Raw genomic sequence first — 7,996 nt, 5'->3', positions numbered from 1 at the left:
TGTACATGTCCTGATAAACCACACTGATGCAATTAAGCAAATGAATATTTGCTGTGGGCAAATATCTATTTTCTATATATATTTGTGGATATGAAGCATTCTAGTTAATTGTGGATACACTGGGCAGACAGAATTGTGTTTATTTCCAGGCCATCCTGATCGTCGTTTACTACTATAAGGTGTATGATTGGAGGCAAGATCAAAGGCGCCGCACAGCATTTATTAGATAACAGACGGGGTCGTCCGTTTCGCTTTGAACAACCACCCCACCCTGTCTGTAGGAGTTATATAATCGGTGCGCAAATAATATAACTGTGTCAAGTCCACTGCCGGGCTGATGCGGTGTCAGTGTCAGCGATGAACATGAATGCTCAAATTATAGACCTGTAGCACTCACAAGTTGCTTAGCCAAAATATTTGAAAAGTGTATATTCAATTCTCTGATAACAGCAAATATAACCTTAGAAATAGGTTCAACATACAAACAATCAAATGTAGAACACAGACCTATGCTTAATCATTTCTTCTGGATATGATCAACCTGCGGAACCCTCTATCCGATGAAGTAACTAATGCTCGCTTTAAAAGAAATCATTAAAGAAATCAATTCCTTAATTAATCATTCTGATGCAATTATTAATAATTTTGACTTCAAATATTTTCATAGATCATGCCAAATTGTCCACTGTCGCCTTAGGCTCGGCTGCAGTGACTTAAACGCCGATAAGTTTAGACGACATGTATCAGACATACCAGACTGCACTTGTGGATATCACCTTGAAGATACAATTAACTTTTTCTATAACTGTCAAAAAATACGATAATATCAGAAACTCTGTGTATTTCTACACACATGGGTATGGTCTAAAAATGATATTACATGGCAGTAGTTAAGCAGTTCTACAAACATGACTCTTCTTAAATCAGTTTACGACATCATTGTCAAAAGCAAAAGGTTTGAGTAGCTTAATTTTATGCATGTAGTAAAGGAAAACTGCATTACCTTATTTCACAGACACCACTTGCTTCAGTGTATTGGCTTCGTGTATTTCATTTGTGCATTTTGTATGTTTATGTTCAGCACTCTCTTATATATATCCAGCTGTTGTTAAGTTGTTACCTGGAGAGATATTACATAAGCAAGTTTTGCTTGTTTACCGATCCAGATTTCTTTTGAAATAAAAATACGTTTAAACCAACACAGCTAACCCTAAAACACATGTTTGTAAACTATTCAAAAAGGGGCACAAATCTCTGGCTTCTTCTCGGGTGTCGGACTCAAACTCATTTATTCTTAGAATAACATGACATACAATTATCTACAATTTTTATTATGTACAATTTAACAAAAATAATAAAAAATAGGATACGTGGATACTAATACAATTTACCAATTGTATTGTACACATTGTTTAGGAATTTAGATAGGCCTTTTAGATTTCTTACACTGTTAGTGGTCATAATTTTCTTAAATGTTTGGAAACTTAAGATATTGCTTATTTAAGAGTTCATATCTCCGTTGGTGAAAAGCTTCACATCGGAATAAATAATGCAATTCATCTCCCACAGCGATAGAATCACAGAGTGGACACTGGCTGTCTTCCCTGGGAATGTTCAGCCATCGACCAGTTTCAACTGGTAATCCTTGGTTAGAAAGTTCTGACTTTTAGTATTGGGAGAAATATTGATTTTGAGAGCAGTAGATATTTCTCAAATGAAGGTTGATTCTTCAGGTAATACGACGTTTGATTTCCGCTTGGGCTTACTAGCTGCCGTGAGTCAATTTGCTCGTAAACGCAACCGAGCATGACAAGAGACTGGGCTACCAGTCTGCAAGGACAGCTAAATAAACTTACGCATTTTTGAAAACTGATTGGTTACCCGTGATCTATGAAGATTTCGACAAAGGGCGCATGGTAATTAATTTCTTCAGCCTAAACAAACAGACAAATAACGGCGAAAGTTCATCGAATGTCGTTATTTGGAAATACCCCTGATGGTTACAGTTTAATAATAAAAAAGTATCCCTGAGTGAAAGCATTTGCGGATTTCGGATTGCGTGGATGATACAATTACTACTCCCTTGTTGTCATCCACATTTTCTGGTTTAACCCTACACTTGTGTATTTGTCGTAATTCACTTGCTGCTCAGTTAATGAATTTATAACATGTATACTTACCTGGGGTAATTATTCAATCTAAATCCAGGTTTGAAGTGAGGTGGAATGTGAGTTATGTGATATGCACGTGGCAGCCCAGCAAGAGATGTATGATCAGTTGCTTTACTTTTTTTGTAAATCATCGATCATTCCCAGACATCAAAGGATCAACAGGAAATACGTTGATTGATTAATTACTGTTATCTTGCACAGTGGATATGTCAAAAGTAAGTGTTTACATGTGAAGGTAGGTTTACTAAACCTAGGGAATACACTCATATCATGCCGTGAAGTACAGATGTAAAAACAACATACTTTGTTCAAAGGGTAACCGATAATACACTGACTGGTTGTTCATTGTTATCTAACTCAATGTATGTTTTTAAGAACCGTGGACATAATAAAATAGTTGTCTCGTGGGCTTTCTCAGCTAACTTGGCACCTATGTGAAACAATTGAAACAAACTAAGTGATCAGTTAAGAAACAAACACGGGTTATAATATTCGATACATTTAAATAACGTTTAAAAACGATATATTTAAATATTTTAATATATTTCATATATATTCCAAATATTGTTTCCAAATAATTATTATTAAAGTATTTGATTCTCACATAGACATTTGACATCGAAAAAGTATTTTTGTACAGCTGCAGACGCAATGGATATTGTTCCTAAATGTTGATATTCCCGGATACATTATAACTTTGGTAGGTTGTAATAATGATATTTGCATTTTGTTTTCATTCATTCGCTGCAGCTTTGAACAGAATCATTCTTGTTCCTTTCTGTTTGGTTGGGAAGTTTTTCGATGCGCGATAGACGTTGTTTTCACAAGTATTTTCTTTTGTAAGCGTGTATATGTTACAGTCAATGTGTAAAATATGATCTACTCAGGCAATTTATTAAATATCTAAATATTTCAGTCATTTTACAAAATGACTGAATAATCCATTATTTAACCGGCTGACTAAAAATCATAAAGACGATCAAAAGAGCTTAACACATCACAATATATTAATTATGCTAAGAAAAGAAGCCAAACAATACAGAACTGTACTTGGTGATGATATTAAACATAAAAAAATATTTGGAATTCGTTATCATATTAATAAAGATGGACATATTTTTCAGTTAATTTGTAAAATAAACTGAATATTTAGGCGTTTAATAAATTTCCTTAGTGAAATCTGTTTACATTTTGAATGTAAACATATACACACGGTAAAATAAGCAATGTTTAGATGAAATATTTACTTTGTGTTGCAAGTCAAAATAGTGTACACGAAGATCGCACAATTACCAAGCAAGTGACTTATCAAAACTGCATCACCATTATCGATGCTCCCCACAAATATACCTACATTTCCTTATTATTTCCAAAACTGTATTGTTGATCAATGTGACCATACGTCCTTCTACTATCAATAAAAATGCGCTTACGAATGGCGAGCACAGGTCGCGAACAAGTCTAGATTTCTGCTATATCATCGGGGTACTCACTGGGAAAATACAGTAATGCACAGGTAACAACTACTCCCGCGGAATTGCTTTAGATCAGTGCTCCTTTGTACGTTGAAATACTATATGTTGTGAATGCCAAATTGATGTATCAAGGATCAAATAGAAGATGCATTGACCGTAGCGCTGGGAGTTTATTCAACAGACCCGTGAAAATTACACTGCTGTATCTTATTATTTATTTTAGATGACGCAGTCAAAGCTCACTTCTCCTGGCGGCCATTATCGATCGGCCAGCTAAAACACAACCCCGCGCTTACGTCTACAGGCCTCTTCCTGTAGTACGGTAATTAGTATTCTCTCCCTCAAGTGTATTCTCAATGATATAACCCACCCTCATTAATTACATGCTGCTCTTTTCCAGCTTCACGGATATGGAGCTGAGATAAAGAGTCCAAGTCATCATAAAGTAATTAGGGTCCAATAAAAACAATGCGCCGCCAAACCTCATACATATTATCAATGAAAGTCGTACTACAGACGGTTAATGTCAAATCACAATAAAAACATTTCAATTGCAATAACATGTTCCAGGACCATGTATTCTCTTAACACCATCGGATTTAGAAGCAATGGTCGTATAAAACAAGACAGATCTATTTAATCACAACAGTATTCATGTTATTCCCACAAAATCACATAAAGAAAGGAGACATTAGCAAATACATGTGTATTATCATTTTTCGTCAGGATAACAAAATTTTCTCTTCTTGTTACCACCTCCAGGTTCTGCTTAACACGGGCCCTCCTTTGGTCAAAAGTTTGTTCCCCCTCTAATGAGTGTGTCACGCGTGCACACGAGTGGCGGACGGGGTGCACACCCGTGTGCAACGCGTTGCACACGGGTATCACACGCGTGACCAACCCGATGCACACTGGTTGCGTAACGCGTTGCCCATGCGTGTAAGGGGAATGAACTTCTAGGCAGTAGTGTATCTTTGCTATCCAGCGCCACGCGTTTAGCGGGTGGTATTACAATGGACACCGTTCGTCCGTCAGTGCGTCCATACAAGATGTCGTTTCCAGAGCAGATGTTGAACACCGCCCCCATGGGGACCCGGGGTAGATTAGAATGTACATACATGGTCTTGCAAAACCCTCCAAAGAAGACACTAATTCACACTACTTCAACCCCCATTGATGGCACAGTCACTACAAATCTCAGTTCAATCTCAATTAATCATTCTAGTGATCCATTCGTATACTTGAATTCACTTGGTTTTTTACGCCCAATGAAATATGTTTCGGCAATCGAGACTTAATATTTTCCGGCGCTGATATTTTTGCATTTTTCGGACAAGCGTTGCCTTCACTGCACCACGGAGGCGGTACACCTTTGTCACTATAACGTGCTACATATTTGTGATATTGTTACAATGACAAAATAATGAATATTATTAACAATACATGATATTAATTACACTTTTGCAAAAAACGCTGTTTTAGATTATGTATTATTGGATATGATTAAGCCTTATTAGCCCTTTTTCAAAATAAGAGAATATTACTTTTCTTTATTAGATAAGTCTAATCAGATTCCTATTTATCAGATTGTTCTACGTCTGTCACGTTTAATATTATGCTATTGAACAACTTCACGTAATCTACGTTTTTCAGCTGTTGCCACTCACATTTTCTCAATTATGTTCTAAAGCATGATGAAACGTTAGCATATCACAACTGTATGGTCGAAAGGTATTAGACAAAAGAGAGCTGGTACATGTATCTTTGCTATCCACCGCCACGCGTTTAGCGGGTGGTATTACAATGGACACCGTTCGTCCGTCAGTGCGTCCGTACAAGATGTCGTTTCCAGAGCAGATGTTGAACACCGCCCCCATGGGGACCCGGGGTAGAATAGAATGTGTCCTCAGCACCCCATTGCTGGTCGTAAGAAGCGACCGAATTGGGCAACCCGTTTGTCGTCGGTTGCGCCCATGTATCAGTCGAGAAGGGGAGTATCCTGAATAAATAGCTAAAAGGTCATTGTTTGTGGCTGATTTTAATATTTCATGAACAGGTAAAAATATACACACCCTTAAAAGACAATTACAGTTGTGTCTTAATAAATGTTGTCTTAAGAGTGGCCTTAAGTTTTCACAGACCAAAACCAATTGTATACATTTCTGTTGCAAATATAAACCCCATAAAGACCCTGAACAATTAAGATTAAAAAAGAAACACAATTTTGGGGCTTAATTATCGACCACCATTTGACGTTTTGTCACATATTATATATCTAAAGACAAAATGACTGAAGGCCCTAGATTTGTTGGAAGTCGTCTAAAATTCAAAGTGGGGAGGGGATCAGACAACTCTCCTTCACCTATATAGATCATTAATCCGTTCTAAATTGGACAAGGGCATTGTGTATGCAAGAGCTTGCAAGAGTAATTTTGAAAAGCTAGATTCAATCCAATATCAAGAACTAAAACTATGCCTTGGTGCTTTTAGAACTTCTCCTGTTGACAACCCCTATGTCAAAGCTGATGAACCTTCTTCGAAACAACGCTATATTAAACTGTCTCTTTAATATATGACTAAATTATACTCCAATCCTTCTAATCCTGCCTATGACTCCGTTTTTCATCCTCTCTATGTTTGTTTGTTTGTTTGTTGTTTAAAGCCGCACTCAGCAATATTATAGCTATATGACGTCGGTCTGAAAATACCAAGGACATCTTCACATCATGGAATGTTTTTTTTTTGCTTTCATTCATGTACGCAATACATACACATACCTGTTCAAGGCAACAAGCCATCTACATCACTACATACATGTGCAAGTTCGCTTGATGTTTAAAACAGCATTCAGCTGAATGACCTCTAAATAAGCGAATCCGGAACACACGATCCTGAGAATAATATTGTGGGCAATGATCCAAGCCACTGGGGTACATTGGCTAGCGGAAACAAAGTCACCGTATGTGACCATGTAACCCGATCCATTAAGTCGCCTCTTACGACCGGCAATGGTTTCTGAGGACCTATTCTAAATCCAGAATCTCCATCGGTCTCAACGGCACATTATTGAAAAGTCAGCGTTGGTCCTTTGTATACCACATAACTAACCAAACCACTGGTTTAACTAAAAACATTCATAAATATCAGTGATGTAAATAATTATATCGTGTACAGATCTAGAAGGATAATCATGATATTTTAATTAACTTTGCTTCTAGCTAAGTAAAATTGAAATCTTACTGCATAAGTTCAATGCATTTAATCAGTGAGCACTTCTCAGAGCGATATTTCATGTTTGATGATTACATAAAACAACAGAAAGTACGTATCTAACATAAAAATGTGACTGCTTTAGGGGTGAGAAGTTTAACTCGAGGATGAAATATACTTTATACGTGTATATGACTCTGCCAAACCAGTGTGGCTAAATATACTATAGACATATTTGATATTGTGATTAATAGTTTCTTTAATTAAAATTTAATTATGTACTCCATTCAACACAATGCAATCAAGCTCACACAACGCAAACATCCTACATGAAAGGTAATTAAACTATCTATTGTGATAGTTAAATGTTGGTAGTAATGTGGGTAAAACAATGTAACATGGGGAAAAAGAAGGAGCCTGTGGAGCCGCTGGGGTACATTGGCTAGCGGAAACAAAGTCACCGAGTGTGACCATGTAACCCGATCCATTAAGTCGCCTCTTACGACCAGCAATGGTTCCTGAGGACCTATTCTAAATCCAAAAAGAAAGGAGCTTGTTGCAAATATACTAAAGACCTTGCCCACTAAAAGAGTGGAAACAGCACTTATGCAGTGGTAGTTTAAGTGTATGTATATCCCTGAAGATTTAGCAGAAAGGCGATATGCAAAGTTCAACAAACCTGAGCACTGACGTAAAAAATAACTCGTCCCGTTATTAGTTTATAATTCATGAATGTTACCAAACTACTTTTTACCCCATTAATACACCTAATTCATACTAATTGAGTGGGTGAGTTTAAGTTGTAACTATTCCAGCCTTACAGTGACTAGCACAAATCGTACACTAACAAACCCTTGTCTAAACCCTTGGCAACGATGAAAAGTATACTAGATTATAACAGATCCTATGTATATAGAGTAATTAATAGTTATGGCAAAACAGCGGTGGAAATGATATGAACGGATCACTGAATAGCAGTGATGACACCAGGCGTTTGCAAATGTGAGGCCACCCCACTAGGGATCATACCAACTTCTGTAACACCATCCCGTCAGCTGAAAATTGGAATGAGCTAATATTCTACGATTTAAAACGTGGTACAAATAAACATACATGGTTTTGCAAAACCCTCCCAAGGAG

The sequence above is a fragment of the Haliotis rufescens genome, unplaced genomic scaffold (genome assembly GCF_023055435.1).
Source record: "Haliotis rufescens isolate VD_foot unplaced genomic scaffold, xgHalRufe1.0.p SCAF_64, whole genome shotgun sequence".
NCBI classification, from domain to species: domain Eukaryota; kingdom Metazoa; phylum Mollusca; class Gastropoda; order Lepetellida; family Haliotidae; genus Haliotis; species Haliotis rufescens.
This window is presented reverse-complemented; position numbering follows the sequence as displayed.